This window comes from Mirounga leonina, unplaced genomic scaffold (genome assembly GCF_011800145.1).
Source record: "Mirounga leonina isolate KUSES-001 unplaced genomic scaffold, KU_Mleo_1.0 Mir_128, whole genome shotgun sequence".
Taxonomy (NCBI): domain Eukaryota; kingdom Metazoa; phylum Chordata; class Mammalia; order Carnivora; family Phocidae; genus Mirounga; species Mirounga leonina.
In genome coordinates, this window is record NW_023270320.1 from 27,390,028 (window position 1) to 27,402,773 (window position 12,746).

General features: G+C 43.7%; 1 protein-coding gene across 1 annotated transcript in view; it reads right to left on the reverse strand.

Moving 5' to 3' along the window:
• TENM3 (teneurin transmembrane protein 3) overlaps positions 1-12,746 on the reverse strand; it is a 492,684-nt gene that overhangs the window by 23,848 nt on the left and 456,090 nt on the right. The gene's annotated exons all lie outside the window — the stretch shown is intronic.

Sequence of the window (12,746 nt, forward strand, 5' to 3'; positions counted from 1 at the left end):
TGGAGGGTCCCACTCGCCATTTTTCCCTTCCCCATCTCTCAGATACCTCCGTTCCCATTCCCACAGCCGCCCTCGATGTAAACACGCGTCTTCTTGCCCCTCCCCACAGTCACAGATAGCTGATTAATCTTCTGGAACACCACAATTCTAGTACTTTCCTGCTTACACATCTTCTGTGGCTCCTCAACTGAGAGAAAAATCGCCTGAGTCAGACTGTTGCCAACACAATGTCAATAGACTATTGATATTGCAAATTTATTCAAGTGGAGACAGTGTGCCCTTCTGGAAAACTTGCTTTAAAACTCAACAACAGGATTATCTGTTGTCTTCCGTGTTTTCCCATAAAACGGCCTCTTTCATTATGTTTTCTAAAGTTATCTTCTGCTTTTGAGAAAAATCTGTGTAAATGAGAGTAGGGCTTTGGAGAAGCAAGTAAACCAGAGAAGGAATGATCACTCTGGAGAGGTGGGGCTGTTTTGGGGAGCGGTTCGTTCTTTACCCCTTACGTACGCTCAGTGTGGGCTTATGATTCAGCCTGACACTGAGCTGGTCTTTCTCAAAGATGAGCCAAGCTTATGTATTTACTCATATAATGTTGGCGATGCCCCTCTCCCAAACCTTTATTCTCTTCACCTGTAGAAGAGTGAAGCTAAACATGTATGCTTTCTATCAACTGGTTTCTCCAGCCCTTAACCTGCTCCGAGAAGGTTAAGACAGCAGGAGATGTTGGCTTGAGGACTTTCTGGAGACCTCTGGCGGGGATAAATGTTCCAGTTAAGTCCGAGTTAAGACTGGCCCTTCCCCGTCTTCCCGGGGCCATCCCAGCACTCTGGGGGCTGCTTAGTGAGGGCACATCCTCTGGTTTCAGGCTTGTGACACAGTAAGGATGCCTACGAAGGAGACCTACCTAACCTGCCTTGCTCCCCACTGTCCCCCTGATACAGAGGGAGAATGTTCCCTTCCAACTACTAGAGTTCCTTAGGTTCAAATTTCCTTCCATAGTTTAACAGCCAGCAACCAACCCCCTCCCCCGCTGCCAAAAAAACCCTCCCCTAATCTCACCATATGTTAGGGCAATACTTTTTTTTCACAGGGCTAATGTAGCACATCTTATCTGTCGCTTCAGTGCAGGAGAGCAGAATTACTAACCCTCTCACAGCAAAACGGGTGCCCAAATCCTTCCTCGACCCTCATTCCTGATGAAGGGCGTGCACAACAGTAAAAACCGCAGAGCGGAGCCTGATTTAAACTTCTAACGGTGGACTGACTGGGAACCCTAATAACAAGGCTGTGATTTTTAACACTGTTAACAGCCAAAGAATTTACACTGACCTATTCTAGAAATGAATCTGAGGTTTAGGCATTTTAACAATTATCTCAGAGACAAGTCATAATTTCTTTGAGTTTCAGTAGCAATATCATCAGTAAAAAATCCGCACAAATCAGGTTCTGGAGAGAAAATGTAAAATGCTTCCAACACTCAGGAAAGTAGAGCGATCAACCAACTCCTAAATCGTGAGTCCATCTGGCCCTGGGTTGACTGCTCCCTACATATTGCCAAAAACGACAGGGAAAATGCAAGAGAAGAAAGACAAAAGTATTACTTTACATGATTTCTGTCTCAGGTGCTGGGAGGATCTCGATGAGCAGGGGGAGAACTGCACGGGGCTGGGGACGTGGCTAGACCTATGGACACTGCCATGCTGTGTCTCAGTCACAGGTCTTTGCTGTTGGGGACAAACTGGGACCAAGCCACTCTTCTCTTGTTCTAACACCTCAGAAAACGAGTTTAGAGAGGCAGAGGCCTGATGGACCTCTCCTTCCTCAGCGCTCTGGTCCAGCCCTCTCTGTGAACATGGAGCCTAGTGACAGACGGTCAGACAGGACATATCGTTCAGAGATCAAATCCAAGAAAAGCAACCCGATGCCTCTTTCCTTACACAGTTATGATGACCATTCGGGGAGTCGTGACAAGGACATACGGCCCAGCTTTGAAATTCATCTGCCTCAAGACAAAGGCATCCAAGTCAGGACATTCCAGAATCAGTTCCCTTTGGGTTTGGAAGATTCTGGATTGGCCATCATTAAGAGAAGGATCATATTTAAGTCCCTTTTCTTAAAAACAAAACAAAACAACTCTGTTTATTGGCTGAGGAGGGTTGAGATGAGCAGGACTCATTCGTTTAGAGAACAGGTCTCGGCCTGCTAGAGAGCTGATGTCAAGGGAAATTTGGGCTTCAAAGAATCTGTAAGACAGAACCGTGCATGCCCTCCTCCTCCCGGATCTACTCCACGGGGCCCGGAAGTGCTCGGAGGACAAAACCACGCTTCTCTTTTGTCTTCCTCCTTTGTGTTTTGGCCCTTGTTCCGACAAATACAGACACCCACCCGGGAAAGGGCATTGCCTTGCGTGCTGACAAGGAGACTCAGGGTCAGTTGGAAAAGCTAAAAAAGGTAGGGAGCCCATTTGCAAAGATAACATGTATTTATTATTATAAGTTGCTATTACTAACACCAGCAACATATATAAGATACTAGGTCTGACAGAAACGTTACTATTTTGGCAAAGGAGACTGGTAACTGGTGAAATGTTTTTTCTTTTCTTTTCTTTTTTTTGCAATCAGCCTGGAAGGGACCTCTGTGAAAAGCTGGGGAGAAATGTCGGATTCACAGAGGTTTTAAAATAGGAAGGGAGTTTGGATCATTAAGAAGCCTTTCATTTTGGGATGACTGGTGGCTCAGCTGGTTAAGTATCTGCCTTCAGCTCAGGTCATGGTCCAGGGTCCTGGGATCGAGCCCCGCATCGGGTTCCTTGCTCAGCTGCTCAGTGGGGAGCCTGCTTCCCCCTCTGTCTGCCGCCCCCCTACCCCCCGCTCGTGCTGTCTCTCTGACAAATAAATAAATAAAATCTTAGGGAAAAAAAGCCTTTCATTTCACAGGTGAAGGCACACTTAGGAGGGGTGCTGTGACTTGCCCAGGGTCACACTGTTTGGAGGAAGTGACCAAATCACTCACTTGGGAAAAAAAAAAAAAATCAGTCACTCGGGAAGCCAGAGTTTTTGTTTCCAGGTTCCGAGCCTTTCCCCAGCCAGCCTGGCTTCTGCCACGTTCTGCCCGGGCATTTGGGACCACATGCTAGACTGCACTATGCTAAGCTCAAATGCATAGTCTGCAAATCGGAACTCAGGGCTTGCCCACATCCTGCTTCTTCCCTGCCTCTCCCTTCTACCCAGTCACCTCAGCTGGGGGGCTAGGGGGGTGCTTTCTCCCTCTCCGCTAGCCTTCAGTCACCAAGTTCTAGTCCTTTCCTCACGGCAGGTCAGCCTCCTTCCCTGTACCTTCAGTGCCCAGCCCGAGTTCAGGCCTTCCTTTCTGAACTGGATCCGCTGTCTCCTACCTGACCGCACTACCCTCCCTTGGTCTCTCCTTTCTACGTGAAAGCCATCCTCCTGTTGTCACCAGACTGACCATATTGCTTCCAGGTTAAACTCCTTCACAGGAGCCCCATCTGCCCAGGACGGAAGGCCCACTGCACACATCACTACAAGCCTGACTCGAGCAGGACGGCCACCTGCCCAGGTCCCACCCTCCTCCTGCCCCACATGCATGCTATGCTCTATGCTCGGGCCGTATGTTCTTTCCAGAAGTTGCCATCCTGCCTCCCGAGTAGAGGCTTTCTCTGGCCTAGAACATTCTAGCTCTTCCTGCTAGCCTTTATTCATAATCCTTAAGACAAAGCTTAAAAATGACCTGCCTTGGGCAGCGTTTCCCGCCTCATGCCTGTCCCAGTCCCCAACCTGACGGAGATGGTCCCCCTCCCTATTCTCACCAGCGCATCTAACACTCTACCTTTGCGCTTGTCATTCGCATGATTGTTTACTTCTCTGTCTCCCTCCGTGGACTCTGAGCTCCCTGCCAGGAGCCAATGTGCTTTTTCACCCTGCACTCTCCGGCATCTAACACTAGCATCTGATTCTCCGGCGTCTAACACTAGCATCCAATTCTCCAGCGTCTAACATTAGCATCCCATTCCCCGGTATCTAACACTAGCATCTGATTCTCCGGCGTTTAACACTAGCATCCGGCGCACGATACATTCTTACTGAACGAACACCGTACAGTGTGAGTAAATGAAAGCCAGGAAATCAGCAGGAAAATGGGAAGTGCTTGATGTCCCAAGGGCAAGCACCAAATTCCCAGCTCATCAGCGCCTAGGAGGGTTGAAATAAATTCATAATTTGCAAATCAGTGTGCCTCTGGGACATCACACATAACGACTTTCCTTTTCTTTAAAGACTTGCATTTTCTTTTAGGTGCTGTAACCACTTTTGGAAAAAGTACCTCCCTTGAGGCTGGTGTTGCCTGGACCAGTCCCAAGTGGCACTGACTAACTAGGCCTGTGGGAACACCTCTGTGTTAAGGAGAATGAAGTATATTTTACAAATATCATTAAAAAAGCAGAATTCTTTATTAAATTAATAAGGCATCAGTGAGCTAATCTTTTTTTAAAGATTTTATTTATTTATTTGATAGAGAGCAAGCACGAGTGGGGGTCAGAGGGAGAGAGAGAAGCAGACTCCCTGCTGAGCAGGGAGCCCAATGATGTGGGGCTCGATCCCAGGACCCTGGGACCATGACTGAGCCAAAGACCGATGCTTAACCTGCTTAACTGACTGAGCCACCCAGGTGCCCCTAAGTGAGCTCATCTTGAATTGCATATGCACATACAGATTGGTAAACTGCAGGGTGTTACCTTTCTCCCTAGCTCTAAATTACAAATAACCCCTGCCTAAACTCATTCCTCTGGGTCTTAAAGGTTTATCCAGTCATCCTGACTAGGTGTTGGTTCAGGCAGGAGTTGTGTGATGCTTCCGGATTCTCAGCCATTTTGTTTCCCCGGATTAGAACACTCTTGAGATCTTTCTTTTGTTACTTTGACTCTAACAATCCAGTTTAAAAACCGCATCTGTGAGTAAAGAACTTTCTTCCAATCCCTCCGGGCAGCCTTGGCTTGCCTTTGCTAGAACTTGGTTCCCTTTTCCTTTTCCTAGAGCTGGAAATAGAAAGAAGTCTTCCTTCTAGCCAATGCTTGCCTTACATTCACTAAGTACTTAAAAATTTATTAACTATCCCTTTAGATAAACTGCAAGTTTGTTCAGCTTTTGCTGTTTATATATTGCTTTTCATTATGAGGCTCAGAGATGGGAAAATCTTAGTTTATATAAGACTTAGATTCTTAAAATAGGTTTAACCTGAGCAAAACCTAGTTTTTAGCCAGAGATACAATGTGGTATTTCTTTACATTAACATTTTTCTCAGAAGTTTAATTTTTTAGTATTTATTTATTTATTTGGGGGGGGGGTCTCACTTTACGAACTGCAGATTTACCAAACTTTGGGATGAACCAAGGTCTGGGAAATGTGTTTTGAAGTGTGTGCATGTGTATGTTTGAGATGGGATAGTGATGGATGGGAGGGATGCTAAGTGAGGAGTGGGGTGATCTGAAGCATGTGGATGGTACCCCCAATCATCTTATCTTCTTCACAGACTGCCTTCCCCAACCCTGGGAGAGAGTTGGTCACATGAGTTCTGCATTTGCAGCCCCTAGACATTCTGAAAGCATTCCAGGCCCTTAGAATATAGGCAAGGGGCTTTCTCTGGGAGGCTGAGAAACTAGGGTAGCCAGGGGGTGGGGGCCGCTAAAGCTGCTTTTATTTTGATATCATGGATGAGCCCGAGATACTGGAGAGGCTCTGGAAAATACCCAACTGTGGATCTTCAGTTCTGCGATTGTTAAAAAACAGGAAGTTCCCCTTCACTGGTTGTCAGTGTGCAATTTCTTGTCCTGTTATCCAACGATCCTTTAAAATGGTTGGTGTACATAACTCAGTCTTAGAGTAAATCATTGGATAATCACTGTGTCAAGGGGAGTTGCACACATATGAGGCTATCAGATTTAGACAGTTACATGATTAAAGAGGGAATTCAACACTTTTGGAAGCTGCATTTACTCACTCTTGAACCATTATGGAGCAATTTAACACATCTAGAACATTAATTTGCTAAATGGAACAACACACTGAAAGGGTTAATGTAGGCTTGCAACTGTTGAAACACTGCAGATTATCCTGAGAAAATCTGAGAAATTTTCTATTACGTTATATACCGAGATCTACTGAAAAAATCTGACTAATCTGTTTTTATTTTTGCTGGGATTTTTTTCAAGTACTATGAATAACATACAAACACCCTGTTCCGCTTTCTGTTTTCAAACCTGGACAGAACTAACTATATCTTAAAACTAGACTGCAGGGTGCCTGGGTGCTCAGTTGGTTAAGCGACTGCCTTCGGCTCAGGTCACGATCCTGGAGTCCCGGGATCGAGTCCCGCATCGGGCTCCCTGCTCAGCAGGGAGTCTGCTTCTCCCTCTGACCCTCCTCCCTCTCATGCTCTCTGTCTCTCATTCTCTCTCTCGCAAATAAATAAAATCTTAAAAAAAAAAAAAAAAAAGCAGAAGTGATGCCTGGGTGGCTCAGTCGTTAAGCATCTGCCTTCAGCTCAGGTCATGATCCCAGGGTCCTGGGATCGAGCCCCGCATCGGGCTCCCTGCTCAGCGGGGAGTCTGCTTCTCCCTCTGACCCTCCCCCTCTCATGCTCTCTCTCTCATTCTCTCTCTCTCAAATAAATAAAATCTTAAAAAAAAACTAGACTGCAGAAGAAAATTAGAATAAGTCGAGTATTAATAAAAAGCATTGCTTTTGTAGAGCTCAGGTTAATGTTTGAAATGTATGGCAGCCACTTTCTTCAATGGCCTGCACATTTCTTTCTTTCTTTCTTTCTTTTTTTTTTTTTTACTGATGTCCCTGGGAATACACATTCTGGTTAAAAATTTAAAAAAAATTATTAAACAATTAAACAAAATAGCAAACACAGAAATCAACCGTAGTGTTTCCCCATTTTTTAAGTGATCTGATAACATCTCTTAAAAATCCTTCTCCATGTCTTAAGTGTTTCCTTCCATGAACAAAGTAAGCAGAGAACAGACAGAAGGTTAGCGGAGGGGAGGTGGGTGGGAGGATGGGGGAGCCAGGTGATGGGGGCTGAGGGGGGCACTTGTCGTGAGGAGCCCCGGGGGGTTGCATGCAAGTGTTGAATCACCGCATCGTGCACCTGAAACTAATATTATACGGTATGCTAACTACCTGGAATGAAAACAGGAACTTAAAAAAAAAAAAAAAAAGAAAAAAAAAGAAAAAGGAAAAAAAGGGGGGGGGGGGGGCCAGTACCACCGTTAGACACGTATTTATAAAACGGGCTTTGATTTTAACGCAGTTTCTGACAGAAACAGCCCGGCAACGTGGTTTCCGGGCTTGAGTGTTCAGGCTCGGATATCAGCTGCCCGTCACAGGAAAGGCGGTTCTCTCTGTTTTGGCCTGTGGCAGATGCCTGTCCGGTGTCCCTGACATCACAAGCTCCTGTGGTAACACACGTGAGGAGGACACACCACGGCATGGATGTCAGGCTGTTTAGACAAGATTCGGTGTCAACGGGCATGGACGCATCTCTTCTCATTTGCAGTAACTGTCACTGAGTTTTCCAAACTACCTGCGCCTTCCATGCACTAGGCTGAGTCGGTACTCCAGACCCTCTTTACCCTGCCTGTCTCCTCTCCTCTGAGATCCCTCTTTGATACTTTCCCAGTCTCAGAACTGATGTCAGTGGGAGTGATGGGTTTGCCATGGGCGCAGAGGTAAGTTCATTATCAAGAAATGGTTCAGAAGCTCATTCTGAAATTGCTAAGCTTGGATGAGGGATGATAAAGCACCCAAATGAGAAGCTAGAGACCCAGATATACCTACATAAATGTGTAAAAGCTGAAATTCATTTATTTACTCTCTGCATCTGAATATAGCTCACGAAAGATCACAGAGTCAGCTCCACAAATACAAAGCTCTAAACACCCGGAGTCCCAAGATAGAAAAACTACCATCAACCTGCTGGTGTATCTGTACACATCAGTCAGGACTCACAGCATTTAAAAAAAAAAACGTTGTCTTCTTTAACCAAACAGAAGAGCATCAGAAAGCTATGCCCAAACAGTTTGTCTTTTCTGGGGGTGAGCAAGCAGAGAACTGTGAAATGCCATTTACTATTCAATAATTTATTCTACTGCTCCATTTCAATACACCGGATTTGCTTTTGTGTGCATTCAAGCGTAAGAACTGTGGTTTCGCTTTGGGTCTGAACGTTTCAAATAATTCATTTTTAGCAGGTGAGATCTTTTTGACCATCCCGGAATTATTCTAGCTAAGGAACTGTCATATGTGATCATTGTTTTTAAAAGGTGTGAAGACCAGCATGAAACAGTCCCTAATACTAAGGGAAGGGAGTAACGAGGCTTATCCCAGTGTCCTCACACGAGGGGGGCCCCATTAGCTAGTGGGACATCCTTTGTACTGCCTGGCAAGTCAATGGAAGAGAGGATCTTGGACAAGATGGCTTATTCAATCAGCAACACAGAGTTAGTTCACGAAACAGATCAGTCTACCTCCGAGATTTCAAAGCTGAGTTACAAACCCTCTGCTGCCTACTGCAGTCTTCCTATCATCCCGTCCAGCAGCACGTCTAAGAATATTGGCCACTTCTCTAACAAGTCACAACAGGGACATAATCATGGCAAGCAGCAAGGAGAGAAACTGCTGCCAAGGAGAAGATGCTACCTCTAGTTTTTGAAATGAAGGTTCTTGTACTTTGGAAACTATCTGTGTACCCTAAAAAATCACCCTATTTTATTGGTGACTGATAAGAATCTCAATTTGGGAACTGGGTTTTCTCTTCCTAGAATATCCTTTCTGATCGCAGGTACAACAATGTACTTCAGTTGCACCTTCCTGGGACACATTTTCTGTCTTTCCTCCAAGCTGCCTCCTTAACACCAACATTTCAGAAGACAGTACCATCAAGATGAAGTAATTTTTTCATTAACTATTTTACTAATACACCAACCGAGGAAGTCCTGATTGTACAAAGCAAACGAAACTTGAGTAAACATGTAATATTGGGTAACTATATTTAAAAATGTCAGCAACAAAGAATGAAAATTGTTAATATTTTCAGCATCGACTCTTGGTGCAGAGAAGCCCAAACTATCTCAGAAATCGAGTGAGCAAACTTCAGAGGGTGCTCTTTCCATGGAGCCTGGGCAAGAGCCAGTGATGGGTTCTTTCGGGCTCTTCTGTAAAAATAAATATTCTCTTGTCTACATCGTTGGCTTCTCTCTCTATTCCTTCGAACAACAAATAGTTATTGGAAGAGTTCTGTATGCACTGCGACATTCCGGGAGTTGTGGGAGCCACAAAGATAATTAGTTTGCATTTTATAAAATGCTTTCACATTTTATTCTGTACTCACAGCAGTACTGTGGTACATTACTGGTAAACTGAAGTTTGTACTGAGAAAAAAGTAATACAATTAAAACATATAAGGTAAGTAATTGAGCTAATTCACTTTTAAAATTTCCTTGGTAGAGAGGACAGCAACTGTACTTTAATCAGTAGGCAGATTTACTGATTCTCGGGTCTTCTGCGAGCTGTTTCTGTCCTAGAAAGCTTTTAATTTCAAGGCTTTTAAGGCACTAGGCTAGGAAGAGAGCCGGACACGTACAGGTGGGAATTTGGGCCGAAAAGTTTAATTTCTCCTTGCGAAAGAGGAATTTGTGCAGAAAGATGATTATAAAGCCTGTATCAGCTCTAGGGACTGGGGTCATGAAAGTCACAGAAAACAGGTGTTTTTCAGTTGGGAATGGTGATTCCCTCCCCACCCCCAATCTCGTTGTGGTTTTCGTAGAATTCTGACCATTGTCAAACCTCCCATATCGCTTCTTTATGAAATCACCAAATATCCTTCTGAGGTCTAACTTAGGCACACAGTATTGCACAGATACGAAGGGGAATGTGACAGGTATTACTAGCATCCTGGGAGTGTGCTGGCTCATCAACGATGTCGAACACCAAGGAAATCTGGCAGGGAATTCAGACTCCCCTGCTGTGCACCCCCCGCCCCCCAGCACCGTCACCCAGTCACGTGTCCAAGCCAGAGGTAGTAAGCAGAAACTCTCGTCAAGACTCTGATGGGTGGAGACAGGGGTTAAGCTTACCCACCTACAGCTGCCAACTGACGCAGACAAATCACGCTGTTCTGTCTCAACAGAGAGGGCTATCGGAGGGGCCGCCTGCAAATGGCATTCCCCTCCCTTCTTTTGTGCGCTTACTTCTGAATGTGTTTTAAAGTTTCTGAAGCTTAGGGCCACCTGCGTGGCTCAGCCGGTTAAGCAGCTGCTTTCGGCTTAGGTCATGATCCTAAGGTCCTGGGATCGAGTCCTGAATCGGGCTCCTTGCTCAGCGGGGAGCCTGCTTCTCCCTCTGCCTGCCATTCCCCCTGCTTGTGCTCTCTCTCTCTCTGATGAATAAATAAATAAAAAAACTTTAAAAAAATAAAAAAAATTAAAGTTTCTGAAGCTTAGATAGAAGAGGTGGGCCCTTCCTCTTTCACAGCCAAAGTGTGAAAACGTATAGAAAGAAAAAAAAAAGATCATTTGTTATTCTGACATGAAGATTCTGAGTTACTTGGGTTAAGTGCCCTATTTTCGTTCTCATACTGTAACACACTGTTTTGCAAAATGCAGAAATGTTTCTTAGACATTTTTTAGTCATGTCTTTTGCTGCAGACATCTAGAGAACAAGCGATGAAAGCATGGTTTTTAAAAAGCAATATTTCTGTTAATTTTATTAGAGAAATGATTTTTCAAGCACTGGTTTACTAAACCACTACATTCTTAAATTATAACCCCAATATACGTGAGTATATTTATATGTACAAATACATGCAGGTTTATATATGGAAAAATACTTTAATGATGGGCTTGGTAATAAGTTGACTTTATTTAGCTTATTTAGATATGACTTAATAGTTATACTTTAAATACGATCTGTAATGAATTTGTATTGGTGAAGATATGATTGTGATGTATTTAAGTTAATTACAAATTTATTCTTTAAAACAATCCTTGCCCCTTATAGTCACGAGATTGGCTTGCCAATTCAACCTCTACTTTCGTTGCTGTGCTGATTCTGAGCTAAGTTTGGGGTTCTTGGAGAGTGTCTGCTACTGGAGAAATATAGGTTTTTGTGTGCCACACTTTTAAAAAAAAGGCAAAAATCCTGAATTTGTTTATACCAGTCCAGATCAACTCTACCAATCGAGTATATCCCTTTCTCTAATTTTTCCAAACTTGATTAAAATTCCTTTGTAGGTCATAAGTAAACCACTCTATCTGCTGCAAGAAGTTCATGTGTCAGTAGTAACCCACACGATAAACTTCTATGCAGTGTCAATTTCCGGAACAAATAAGGACACATTCAAAAGTGGCCCACAGAGCAGAGCTTGAGTCCTAGACTGTACTAAAAACTTATTGCTCTATTTTTTTTTTTCCTCCCCGCTTTAAACTAAACCGAAACCCTACCAACGCCACCATCATTTCCTGAAGGTCTTATAATCAGAGCAGCTCTCCTGCCCAGTCTCATCTGATGGTAGCACTTTTCCTACACTCTTTTTTGCCTCTTTGGCAATATAGCCTGCTATCACTTTGAAAATGGTGCAAAGGAAGTGCTTTCCATTAACTTCCAATTTATTCCTTTCCTATTGCGATCCTAAAATGAGCAAAAGGAATGCTAAGAACAGAATTTTAATGTAATTCAATTGAAAAGGTTTGTTCCTCTGACAAAATCATGCTGCTGGGGAACATTCATTTTATTAAATGGGAACCTGTCAAAAAAGAAAAGCAATTCAAGCTACAGGAGAACTCAGCTTTATGTATAAGATCCATTCCCGAAAAGTTGTACGGAAAATATTTGTATATTGGATCATTTTTTTCCTACTGACTTTTATTATAATTTTAGAGGTATACTCCTACAGAAAATACTTCTGCTTCAGCATATCATTGTAAAAATCACACCAAGGAACTCCATATTCATTTCAAGGACTATTTTGCAATTGTCAACATGCCATCTCTGCACATCTAATTTCCCCTTATGGTTTGTGTGATGTTAGTGAAGTGAACAGTAATTGAAAATGATTTTACATATGCGGTCACTGCAAAGTACATATCCCATAAAATATACAATGGCCGATTCTCATTTCATTCTGACTGACCTCACAGAATGTGACTGTTCAAACAGCACCCCACCTGGGCCACTACTCACATATTTAGTAGAAGAATATCCTGCCAGCATGAAACTCATGCTTTTTCATACGCCTTCCACGGCAACCAGCACTTGCTGATTTGCATTTAGTGGAAAGGTCCTTTTAAGTGCAGTTTAGATTCTCCCATAACTGATTATAAAAAGTCAAGGCCTTCTACTGGATAGGACTGACGTTGGCGGCACTGATATAAACTGCCAAATTCACTGTGAATGTTTTTAAAGGTCCTCTTCAGTGACAGCTTTCTCACAGGGGCAAATGTAAGCCCAAAGCGTTTATGCCAAAAACCAAAGCTGTAGCGTATTTCTCCCAAATGTTTGCTGCTAATAGATTAGGTCTGCGTGAAGGAAAATGTTAATCCTTAAGCAGAAGCCGACTGACAGGGAGGCCAATGACGTGGAAGCTTTAGAACCTCTCATTGCGCCGGTCCCTCCTTTGGTCTAATTTTGTCTTCTTTTTCAGAAAGCAAGGGATCCCCAAATTATAGA